This window comes from Nicotiana sylvestris, chromosome 5, assembly GCF_000393655.2.
Source record: "Nicotiana sylvestris chromosome 5, ASM39365v2, whole genome shotgun sequence".
In the NCBI taxonomy this organism is placed as follows: domain Eukaryota; kingdom Viridiplantae; phylum Streptophyta; class Magnoliopsida; order Solanales; family Solanaceae; genus Nicotiana; species Nicotiana sylvestris.
This window is the reverse complement of record NC_091061.1, coordinates 2,979,995-2,992,898: the sequence shown is the minus strand read 5'-3', so window position 1 is coordinate 2,992,898 and position 12,904 is coordinate 2,979,995.

The following is a 12,904-nucleotide window of genomic DNA, read 5'->3' as shown; positions in this document are numbered from 1 at the left end:
AATGCCAAAACTATGATTTTAGGGAGAATTGCGAAATCAGAATTTAAAATTTTTGGGTTCTTAATTTATTATCGAACTTATAGCTCTTTCGTAGTTAAATATTTATATATATTTCATAAAATCTTAATAAAAATATACTCACTCCGTTTCATATTAGATGAGGTACTTTCCTTTTTAGTCTGTTCCAAAACAAATGACACATTTCTAAATTTGGAAATAATTCAACTTTAAACTCTTTCATTTTACCCATTTGCCCTTAATGAGAAGCTTTTATAGCCACACAAATGTCATGACCCCACAAACTTTTTACCCCTTAAGTTTTTAAGACCACAAGTTTCAAAAGTCTTTCTTCTTTTTTCTTAAACTCCATGTCGAGTAAAACTACCTCATCTAATATGAAACGGATGAAGTAATATTTAAGCAAAAGTTATTCAATTCGTCCGGACCCATACGAAATATTTCAAATATAGTAACTCCGTCCTTGGTCTTAGGAACCAATGCCAAAACAATGGTCTTAGGAGCCAATGACCATGGTCTTAGAGTAGTGAAATACTATGACTATAGGGGACGCGTACTGTGGACCGCACTTTCCACCATATGGTCCGAGCCGAGCGACTCCTGACTTCACTGCACTCTTTATTTACTCATTTCCTATTATTCTTCATTGGTGGTCAATATGTCAAAAATTTGAAGGACAAATCTTCCTTTCTTTTTTTATTTAAAAAAAAAAAAAATTCGTACTCTATCAGACTTCGCTAGTTAAAGTGAAAGTATGTGTGGAGAACTCTACTTGTATACTATCTAATTTTAATTCAGCTTTAAATATACGTTGCTACTGTAAATTATTTTTTACACTATTAGGTCGTTCAAAGAAATTTATAGGTAAACCTCCTTAAATATGAGATTTATAATCACGAGAGTATGACAAATTACCTGATATAATAGGTAAATGTGATATAATCTCGATGGTGTCAAATTATTGTACTGATTAATATAAGTTTCAAGCGTGGACGATGAGAGTCCCAACATATCATATGATTGTGGACGATGAGAGTCCCAACATATCATATGATTCTCGTCCTTGAATTAAATTCACACTTTTCCAAACCCAAATATATAGGATTCTAGGATTCCTCCCGGAGGCAAATGCTTTTATGCATACCTATTCTGATTAACGCACACTATCGTCTATTCTCAGAAGATGATACGCACTAGCTAACCGCCCCTTAGCCCGGTGCTCATGATGTGCTACGGAACCTCCACCGTGTCGGGGGAGGGGGACCAAGTAGGGCATAGCTAGAAGCATAGGAGTCGACTTGGTATCAGCGGCTTCGTGCCGCACTGGAGTAATCCAATATATGGTTCCGCACGTTCCACCATTTCTCCATTCATTTCCAATACTGATCATGAAACACCATGAGCAGCAGGATATTGAGGTGCGAAATTCGAAGTGAAATTTTTTATTCGCCTGTTCTTAGTCGTCATGGGAAAGAAATACAAAAATAAGAAATATATTATTCCCTTAGAACTTGTCCAATACCACTAGTACCAGAAGTGCATATTCTTCGCCCGCGCGAGAGACTTCTAGGCGCTACATCATAAAACACATTCAGAGCGGAGATAGTTATCCCAATGTACGCAAACTTGAACTCATTCCAAAATCTGGAAAAGTTGCAAAATAAGTCCTCTACAACGATTTTTAGTTGCCAACACAGTTTGTCTCTACCCTACAAATCCAGACTAATACATATCTCATGAAACTCTTTATTCAATGCCGCACCGTCTGCCCCAATTCTCCTCTTATCATATATAGTCCTAAGCAGTGGCGGAGGCAGGATCTCCACGAAAGGGGTTCAAAATTTTTTTTTGTAGCTAGTGGGAATTGAACTCATGACCTTATGTAAATTTTGAATCTCCTTGACCACTAAACTACACTTTTGAATTGTGTAAAAGGTGTTCAAAACTTAATATGTAGAGATAAAAAACAGATTTTGCCTTATATATAAAGTGTAATTTTTCGGCGAAGGGTGTTCGGGTGAACACCTTTGCGCCCCTAAATCCGCCCCTGGTCCTAAGTCCTAACATTCTTCTCAGTTTCCACTGTCCCACCACCCACTACACACTTTTAGCATGAGTTTAGTTTGGCGCATGGAACATGGGAGTGTTCCATCTATAACAATAAAGACTGTCATTTCAGAGTGCAGTCAAAATGTTACTAGGTTAACGTGGATTTAGGGGCAGCTCGACATAATTGGGGGCTAAAGGCCTAAATTCTTTATAATCGATTTCGTTAGTAATTATTTTTCAATTAATATTATATCTAATTGCTTTAATCACTCTTGAGACAATGTTGGTCGTATGTAATGTTTATTTTGAAAAACTTCTTCATGTTACTAGGTGAACTTGGATTCAGGGGCGGCTCGACATAATTGGGCGCCTGAAGCGTAACTACAATTAGAGGCCTAAATTTTTTATAATTGATTTCGTTAGTAATTATTTTTTAATTGATATTATATCTAACTGCTTTAATCACTCTTGAGACAATGTTGGTCGTATGTAATGTTTATATTAAAAAACTTCTTCATGTTACTAGGTGAACGTGGATTCAGGGGTGACTCGACATAATTGGGGCCTAAAGCGTAACTACAATTAGAGGCTCAAATTTTTTATAATCGACATCGTTAGTAATTATTTTTCAATTGATAATATATCTAACTGCTTTAATCACTCTTGAGACAATGTTGGTCGTATGTAATGTTTATTTTGAAAAACTTCTTCCATTGAGGAAATTGTTAGGCATTCGAAAAAGAATCAAGTCTTTTTATGTCGATTAGAGTATTAACTTCTACTTGTACTACTTTCCTTAATATTTTTAGTTCGAATTATAAGTCTAACCCATCAATATTAGAGTGATTATTATGCTTTGAGGATCATAAAAGATTAACACAATATTGTTTTTTTTCAAATTCTCGTCATTTCGCAATCTCAATTTCTAAAATAATACTTATAGATTCTAGTGGCCAGAATGAAAAAAATACAAAATGAAGGGTACATCTAGTTTAAGAAAATCATAAAGATATGTTTGCTTTACTCGAGATGACTTTTCTATTCCTCGACAGTTACATCAACTTAGATTCATAAATTTTATTATAAAATGCTCAAATATTTTTAAGAAAAAATTAACACATAAACTATTCATTTTAAAATTGGGGGCCGAAGGCATATGTCTTATTGCCTAGCCTTTAAGCCGGCCCCCGAGTGGATGCATTAATATTGTTACTCCACATAGCCTCATCCACATTTCAAGAATCTGTAAAACCAATGACAAATTAAATCAAATTGCAACATAATGCACTACTACTCAAATCATCACCTACTTTTTGCACTGCCGCTTTCAGGGTGCTCTACACTAAATACACCTTAATGCTCGTACTTTCAAGATGACAAACTCCTGGGACCCGGGGTCCCGGCACTACTCTGTCGGAGACAGAGCAGCCAAACTCCGCCATAAGTAATGGCGGAGCCACTCATTGACAAGGGGAGTCAATTGACACCCCTTCGACGAAAAATTATACTGCATAAATAGGTTAAATTTTAATTTTTATGTATATATACTATGTCAGGCCTTTAAGTATGGCTATCAGCCTATCACCTGCCAGAGTCTTGGATCTGCCCTTGCAACATTTACAGCGTACGATATAACCACAAAATTTAGTCACGCACCTATAGTAACAGTCATATTATTTGGAGGGCCTATAATAGGAAACTAAAGTTTTAGATGTCAATTGGAGAAAAGTGGTACAAATGTTCTCCTCATTGTCAACTCTGACGATCCAATTGCAAAAGTTCCGGGTTTCGTGGTCGAAGATGATGACATGGCGGAAAAAGGGAGTGCCCACGTGGCAACTATTTACCCCAAAAAATGGATAACAATTAATGACGCGGTTTAAAAGATATGTAATTCAATTCAATACGAATGATCTAAGAATAACAAGTATTTAAGTATTAAAGATAAAATGATAGATCAAACCAATTATAATGTGATGATCAAGCCTGATCTTAGGTTGAACAGTGAAATTCGACCTTGATCAGACCCTCGATATAAGCTCGGTTGCGAATAAAGAAGAGAATAACTGAAGAACACTTTGAATAATAGCTAGAAGACAAAAATAAACTTTTATTGCTTTGATTCGCGTGTCAACCATGTGTTAAAATAAATAAAAAATCTCTTTATATAGTAGGGGAATTTCAATCCTAGTACCGGTCTAAATAAGGTAAAAAATTTCTTTTCCGGTAAATGTCGATCCGCAGTTGATATCGGACGGGATTCGCGCAGTAATATCCGATTGAGGGCTAATATTATGGCTCCCTACTTGTCATGCATAACCATTCCCCCCGTTTCACGTGGCCTAGAAACTTTACTTGGTGTGGGTCCATTATTTACCGTGCCTGATCCCAGATACATCATTTACTCCTCCCGGGTTCCGTACGAGGGGTCCTTCAGCCTTGCTTATGGTCGCATCGAACCATGCTTCCCTCTTATTTCCTTATTGGGAAATCGGGGAAAATTTTGCTCCCGATTTTACCCGTGCCGGTGACAACGGGGTTGCCAGTGAAAAAGATGTACAGAAGAGCAAGCAACAAGAAAGAACATCGGCTTTAGCTTGACAAATCTTTAATTCTTTACTCGGTACAGAGAATAGGAATGGAAATAGGAATAGAAGCACACGTGAGTCTTCTTGAAAATCCACACCAAAAATGTGTGAGGTGAATAATACAGATATTGCACGTACTTTTTCTCTCTTTTTGAGAAAAGTGTCACGTCCTTGGTCTTAAACTAAGCGCACGTGCGGCACTTGGCAACTCGCTCACGATCTTGCACAGCTTGTTCACGTTCTTGCTATGCCAAATCAATCTTACTACACTCAAGATCGCTACGAGAATGTTAGAACACAAGAGAATTGCCAAAGGAAGCTTTTGTACTACAGAGAACTTGATTGTCTTGCTTGGTTCATGAATTACTAATGAATTCCCCCTATTTATACTAATCACCTAGGGGCTAATATGTAAATAATAATTGTTATACAAGTCCTTCCATATTTACAAATAAGTCCCTTCTCTAGAATATTCTACATAGCTAGATTCTTCTAAGGACTTTTCTAACAATTCTATAGGGTTCTATGGTCTTCCTAAAGAAACCTTTATATTTCTATAGAACCTTTCTACAAGTGCATAAATATTTAGAGCTTTTATAAGGAAATTCTACATAATTCTATAATATTCCACCAAGATATTTTCCCTAACTTATGTAATCCTTCCCTATGGCAAAATATATGTCAAGTGGTACTTACGTGGCATGATGATGTGGCGGGTCATGACACTCTCCCCCCACCCAATTTTGTGCCGCCCTCGGCACAAAGCATCGACACATACACGCGCACCTCGCCTTAGCGTCACTGGAAATCTTTATCCATTAGCCATGATGCCCTGTGAAGCGGTTCACCTTCCCATGTTACAAGAAATTGGCCACATTTCTTTTTGCCCTGTTTGTACTTTGGACGGCTAGCAATGATGGACTCGATCCTCAACTCATTGGATGCCCCTCGTTGCTCTTGGCCTGAATCTTCCCATGACTCAACCAAGTCTAGGAGCTTCTCAAGCATCAGATCCATTCTTCCACTCCCTATTTGGCTACCTTCCGTGGTCCAGCCTTGTTGGCAAACTTGAACCCTCTGCTTGGTGCATCGTATGAGTCCGATAGCATGCCATCACTTTATAACTCGCCATCCTCTTCGACTATGTTCGTCCAACATTTCTTGCTTCCACCATGCTCCATTTGCATGGTGCTAAGATAGGCTTTAAAATCCCCTACTTTCGGCTTAGATTCCAAGCACATCTCTCCAATGCAGACGGTTTCTCCTATGTTATCCTTATGTGCTTGAGCAAACTTCCCGATCATTGCTGCAATCTTTCCCAACTCTGGGCGTTCACTTGCCCGATGTGATCCTTCACAGAAGTAGCACATTCCCTTAGGCACGTACTCGTTACCGTTTTCCGTCCCCTTGCCGTTTATCTTGGACCCTTGTCCATTATGGAATGGCCCCTTGCCATTGCCCTTATATATCTCGGCTATGCATTTCCTATTTTCCTCGTCATGATCTTCATCATCCCTCTTGGCGTTGCCTTCTTTGGACTTGGCAGGCTCAATCTTGAAGTCAACAAATGACTAGGCTACTCTGATGGTCCCGTTCACGTTAGGGCTGCTTATAGGGCGGTTATTTACTATTAACGGTTCGGCTTATCGGTTATCGGCTTTTAAATGTATTAATCTGCTAGCCACCCGATAAGATATCGGGCGGATTGATATCGGTTTAGCTCTCATCGGGCGGTTTATCGAATTGGTAGCGATCTCAAAACAGCACAAGCACAAGGCAGAGAAGGCAACAGTTAAAATGTCAATTTCAGAAGAAATCTTTTTGATTTCTTGTTTAAAAAATTGATTTCAATGTAAACTAGGTATTTTCAAGCTTCCTTTTCTGTGAATGGATTTAACTCTTTTCTATTCTTCATACTTTCCCTTTTGGATTCTTTCAGTTTCATTTTCGCATGTCTAAGGTATAAAGATGGTTAGCTGATTACTTCATCTATCATGCAGAAGCTTTGCCATACTTATTCATCAGCATTTAAAGTTTTCATTGGCATGTGGCATTTTATATCTTTATTCCCTCTCCCATGGTGCTGATTGTAATTTGTGGTTAGCTACTGGCAGCTTCTGTCCCATAACTCTCACCAAATATTCATAGATCTCTAAGGACTTTCGGAATTGAATGGCTGATGAGTTTTGTGAACTTTAAAACATCATGTTGATTACTGTATACTGAGAAGTTTTTGATTTTTCACAAAACTTGTCTACAATCCAAATGTCTAATAGTAATAGAGATAGAGTACTGAAAGTGGAAGAAGGATTTTTGATTATTTCATATATATATATATATATAATATTCTTAATGGGTTAACGGATTATCCGTTAAGAAAATTGAATAATCCGCCCCTAAACTGATAAGCCGTTAATGAAAAAATTTCAATTTGTTCCCTATCCGTTAAACCGTTAACCCGATACCAATAAGCCTTTAAGCCACTTTTGCGGTTCGGATTTCTATTTCGGTTCGGTTTTGAACGCCCCTAGTTCATGTTGGCTACTTGATGTCTTCTTAGCTTCTGCTTTGCCCAATTTTGCAACACATCCATGAAGTAGAAGAGGAAATCTTCCTTGGACAATGACGAGATTTGCAGCATTAAGGTAGTGAACTCGCGCACATACTCCCGAATTGTGGCCTCTGTCGGAGCTCCCTTAGCTTCCGCTAGTCGGCCACCTCGCGTGCGTCCCGTGCATCGCCATACTGCTTTCGCTTAGGGACCTTCACGTTGGTCCTTTCTTCAAGTACCAAGCCCTTGTTAATTCCGACCATGGTTCCCTACAAAACTTTCTTCTAGCAATCCCTTGTATTCTTTCAAACATTCCTTAGTCATAACCTGGCTCTGATACTACGTTGTCACGTCCTTAATCTTAAACTGAGCACACGTGCGGTACTTGGCAACTCGCTCACGATCTTGCACAACTTGCTCACGTTCTTGCTATGCCAAGTCAGCTTTACTACACTCAAGATCGCTAAGAGAATGTTAGAACACAAGAGAATTGCCAAAGAAAACTTTTGTACTAGGGAGAACTTGATTGTCTTGCTTGGTTCATGAATTACAAATGAATGCCCCTATTTATACTAATCACCTAGGGGCTAGTATGTAAATAATAATTGTTCTACAAGTCCTTCCGTATTTATAAATAAGTCCCTTCTCTAGAATATTCTATATAGCTAGATTCTTTTAAGGACTTTTCTCACAATTCTGTAGGGTTCTAGGGTCTTCCTAAGGAAACCTCTATATTTCTATAGATCCTTCCTACAAGTGCATAAATATTTAGAGCTTTTCCAAAGAAATTCTACATAATTCTAAAATATTCCACCAAGATCTTTTCCCTAACTTATGTAACCCTTCCATATGGCAAAAATATATGCCAAGTGGCACCTACGTGGCATGATGATGTGGCGGTTCATGAAAAAAGGGTTTGTAATCGACGAAGTGATGTGGCAAAAAATCAAGTGCCCACATGGCAGCGGCTGTAGAGGCGGACTTACATGATGAGTTGAGGGGTCACTGACACTCAAATATTTTGGCAAAAACTCCATATATACTTGCAAATATTTTTAAAAAATAATAAAATATTAATATAGGTACACATATCAATCTTTATGAGCAGTGATAAATTTATGTTAAATGTCATGGTGCGTCGACAACCATCAAATCCTTGGTACGTCTCTGGGAGGCAGGACTGCCAAGCTGGCTCCAAAAATGCATGGAGGACACAATGAGTATATGTGTAACGACCCGCCCGGTCGTTTTGACTTTTAGAACCCCATTCCCTCAAATAAAACTTTCTGTGCTTGCTTTAGCTAATATTCGACTTGCGGGGACAGTTGGTTCGGGATTCGGAAGAGTTTGGAGTGAAATATGTCCATTTGATTCCTTAGAATTTTATTAAAAGACTAAGTTTGACTTTGGTAAACATTATGAGCAAACGGACCCGGATTCGTGATTTGACGGTCCCGGAAGGTCCGTGGAATAATATGGGACCTAGGCGTATGCCCGGAATCGAATTCTGAGGTCCCTAGCTCGAGTAATGAATTTTATTAGCAATTGTTAATATGAAGTTTTAAGGAATTAAAAAAACTAATTAAGTTTGATTCATTTGGTTTTAGGGGGTGATTCCTAGATTTAGCATTGTTTCGGGTGTTCCGAAGGTTCGATTAGGTCCGTCTCATAATTTCAGACTTGTCGGTATGTTCGGACGAGGCCCGCGAGCCCCGAGCGTCAATCGAACAAGGCTCGAGTGAAGTAGAAAATTTTTAGAAGAGCTGAAGCTACTGCTTCTGTCATAACCGCACCTGTGGTTGGTGGACCATTGGTATGAGACTGCAGAAGCGGTCCTTTCATCGCAGATGCGGCCCAGGGCAGGCCAGGCCAGGAATCGCAGAAGCGGCTCCGCAGATGCGGCCTGAAGACCGCAGAAGCGGTCCCAACCATTTTAGCCTCTTTCGCAGATGCAGTTCACTTCCCACAGATGCGGGACCGCAGATGCGAAAATCACTGAGGCAATGAGGTTCATTTAATACGGGTTCTAAGTCCTTTTTATCACTTTTTCAGTCTTCCATTGGCGATTTTAGAGCTTTTGAGAGAAGATCTTCACCAAGAATCTTGAGGTCAGTGTGTTCTACCTATTTCTAGTTTAATGATTTTGTCTTGGGTAGATTAAACACTAGTATTAAGGTGAAATCATGGGGTTATTGAAAAAACCTAGGGTTTTAGTAAAAGTTAGATTTAACCACGAAATTTTCTATGAAATAAATTAGAAATCATATATTATTGATCCTTAGGTTATAGAGAACAACTTCCTTCAAAAAATTTCGGAATCCGGGCACGTGGGCCCGGGGTCAGATATTAGGAAACTTGTGTTAAAGGTTGGAAAATTGCTTAAATAGCTAGAATTCGATCTTGTGAACCTATATTGACTAGTTCTTACCTCATTTAACTAGTTTGGGATCGTTCGGCTCCGAATTGAGGGCTTGGACTCGTTCTTGGTATTGGAAGTGCACTTTGGAGCGATGTGAGTCTCTTTTATAACCTTGTAAGAGGGAATTGTCCCCATAGGTGTAATAATGGAATTTCTTTGCTATTATATGCGGGGGCTACGTACGCACTAGGTGACGAGAGTCCGTGTATAGCTACTACTATGTTAAGTCTGGGTAGTCTAGGACCCAAAAGCCTGCTCTATATGATATTCTTTTAACTTGATGATAAATTCGGATTCGTATAAATTATTTTGATTAAGGTAAATGAGACTAGTGTAGGAACCTTATCCTATTTGGTCTTTTAAAAGAGAATTTGGATATTCATATGTATAATTACCCCTCAGATATATATATATATATATTATTGTCTGCTTGTTGATGAGCTTATTTATATTTGACCGCGTCACACGTGTGATTCGCGAGCGGGGTAACAGATGCATCTATGGTTCGAGTCGTTCGACCCTCGGCAGTGCACACTTTACTTTTATGTTGGATCGGGACATACGTCCCTCGGTGTTATTTGCGTATGCTTTTCTTAGTATTTCTCGGTAGACTGAACTTCATATATGCCTTGAAAATGTAAATGGATACCATGACATTATTTGGAAAAAAGACTGTTACTCATTGCCATAAAACGTTAATAAATTATGCTATTCATGCTTACTATAAATTCTTCTCATATTATTCGACCCTAGTAAGTATCAAGTCGACCTCTCGTCTCTACTTCTTCGAGATTAGACGGGATACTTACTGGGTACATATTGTTTATGTACTCATACTACACTTCTATACTTAATTGTACAGGATCTGAGGCTGGTATATCTAGCTATCAGTTTGGTGGGCATCCCTGAGCGGACTCGAAACTTCTACGGTGAGCTGCTTCCCTCCCATGCCGTTCAGCAGCCTGAAGAAGTCTTTCTTATGTATTTTTGCTGTCTATTCTATTTCGGACAGTAGGATAGTGTGATTCTTTTGTATATTCTACTAGTTGCCCACAGCTTGTGACACCAGGTCTTGGCACACATATTAGTAGACTGTATCCTTTTGGGGTTGTATGGTTATTATGACTTTATTAATCATTTTTTATTTTTATTTCAACTTAAAGAATTATTTCAACTATTTTTGGGTAAAGGTAAGTGAAAGTTTATTTAGTATTTTTCGTGTTGGCTTGCCCGACAATGGTGTTGGGCGCCATCATGACCTATTATGGAAATGGGTCGTGACAACATATCAGAGCACTAGGTTCACGTAGGTCTCACAAGTCATGGGCAAACCTAATAGAGTCTTGTAGATCGGTACAGAGATGTCTGTATTTATCTTCGAGAGGCTATAGGATATTAAGAAAACTACTCTTTATTCATTTCCTATCGTGCAGTGGTTGGTATACTAAATTTTCCTCTTTTATTATCTCACAGATGGTGAGGACACGTATGGCTGATGTTCCAAACCCGGGCGCAACTGCTCCCCCCGTTGCTAGATGCCGAGGCAGAGGTAGAGGCCGGGGGATGACATCGTCCTGTAGTAGGGGACGAGGGCGTCCCTAAGCTATTTCAGTAGTACCACCAGCAGATCCTGTGGGATATCCTATTATCGAGGAGCAGGGCGAGGTACCCGCAGTTAAGCCTACCCCGGCAGGCTTTATGACAGCACCTGGATTCCAGGAGGTCATGGGTCGTATGCAGGAGGTCATGACTCAGGCTGGTTTATTTCCAGCAGACCCAGCTACATCACAGGTAGGAGGGGGAGCACAGACCCCTACTACTCAGGCTCCTAGTCACGCAGCCACAATGTATCAGACTCCGGGTGCACTACCCGCAGATGGGGTTCAACTAGTTGCTACAGTGGCACCCCAGGCCAACTACGGATGGCAATCCATAGAAGTTATTGGATAGATGGAATAGGCTTCACCCTCCTATCTTCGGGGGTGTGCGACATGAGGATGCCCAGGTCTTCATTGACATGTGCTAGGACAAACTGCACAACATGAGGATATTGGAGTCGCAAGGAGTTGACTTCACTACTTTTCAGTTGGAGAGCAGGGCCTGTAGTTGGTGGCAGTCCTATGTTCTTGGCAGGCTAGCAGGTTCTCCTCCCCTCACTTGGGGTCAGTTCACACAGTTATTCTTGGACAGGTGCATTCCGCCCTCTGAAAGGGAAGAGATGCGGTATCAGTTTGAGCATCTTGAGTAGGGTCAGATGTCGGTGATTGATTATGAGGCGAGGTTCTCTGAGTTGTCTCGCCATGCACTCATGATACTTACCACAGATGCAGAGAGAGTGAAGAGGTTTGTTATGGGGTTACACCCCACTATTCGAGCTAGCATGGCCCGAGAGGTGGAGATGGGTACTGAGTATCAGCTAGTGGTAGAGATTGCTCGCAGGATTAAGGGGTATCGCTAGAGGGGTAGAGAGTAGATGTAGAAGGATAAGAGGGCTAGATTTTCGGGAGAGTTCATAGGTGCCCCAACTAGGGGTAGAGGTCACTTCGGGAGGGGGGGGGGTTAGACCAGCAGACCCCCGAATTCGGCACTACCACCCCCTCCTAGAGGTGCTCTAGTTAGGCCTTATTTCAGTGCGATGCCGGAGAGTTCTTACCACCCACTAGCTATCAGGGTTCCTCCAGCGGGTATTCCAGTTATCAGGGTTCTTCCAATGCTCACTTCAGTGCCATGCCAGAGAGTTCATATCGCCCCCAGCCATCCAGGGTTCTTCCAATGGGTATTCAGGTCAGCAGGCTCAAACTTCAGGGCAGTAGGCTATGGTACCAAGGGTATGCTACGAGTGTGGTGATCTGGGTCACATGAAGAGGACCAGACCCAGACTTCGGGGCAAGGTAGTGCAACAGGGTCAGCAGCATATGACTTCAGCACCGGCCACCCCGCCACCTAGAGGTGGAGGGCAGGCTGGTAGGGGCCGTCCTAGAGATGGAGGCCAGGCAAGGAGAGGTTAGCCAGCTGTTGCTCAGTCAAGTGGAGGCCAGCCAACCGGTGCTCTAGCCAGATTCTACACCCTTCCAGCTAGGCCAGATGCATTGGCCTCAGATGCTGCCATCACAGGTATTATCTATGTCGGCAGTAGATATGCTTCGAAATTATTTGACTTAGGGTCTACTTATTCATATGTATCATCTCTGTTTGCTCATTTTCTGGTTATTTCTTCTGAGCCTTTGGGCACTCCTGTTCATGTGTTCACTCCTGTGAGTGATTTTGTGGTTGTGGATT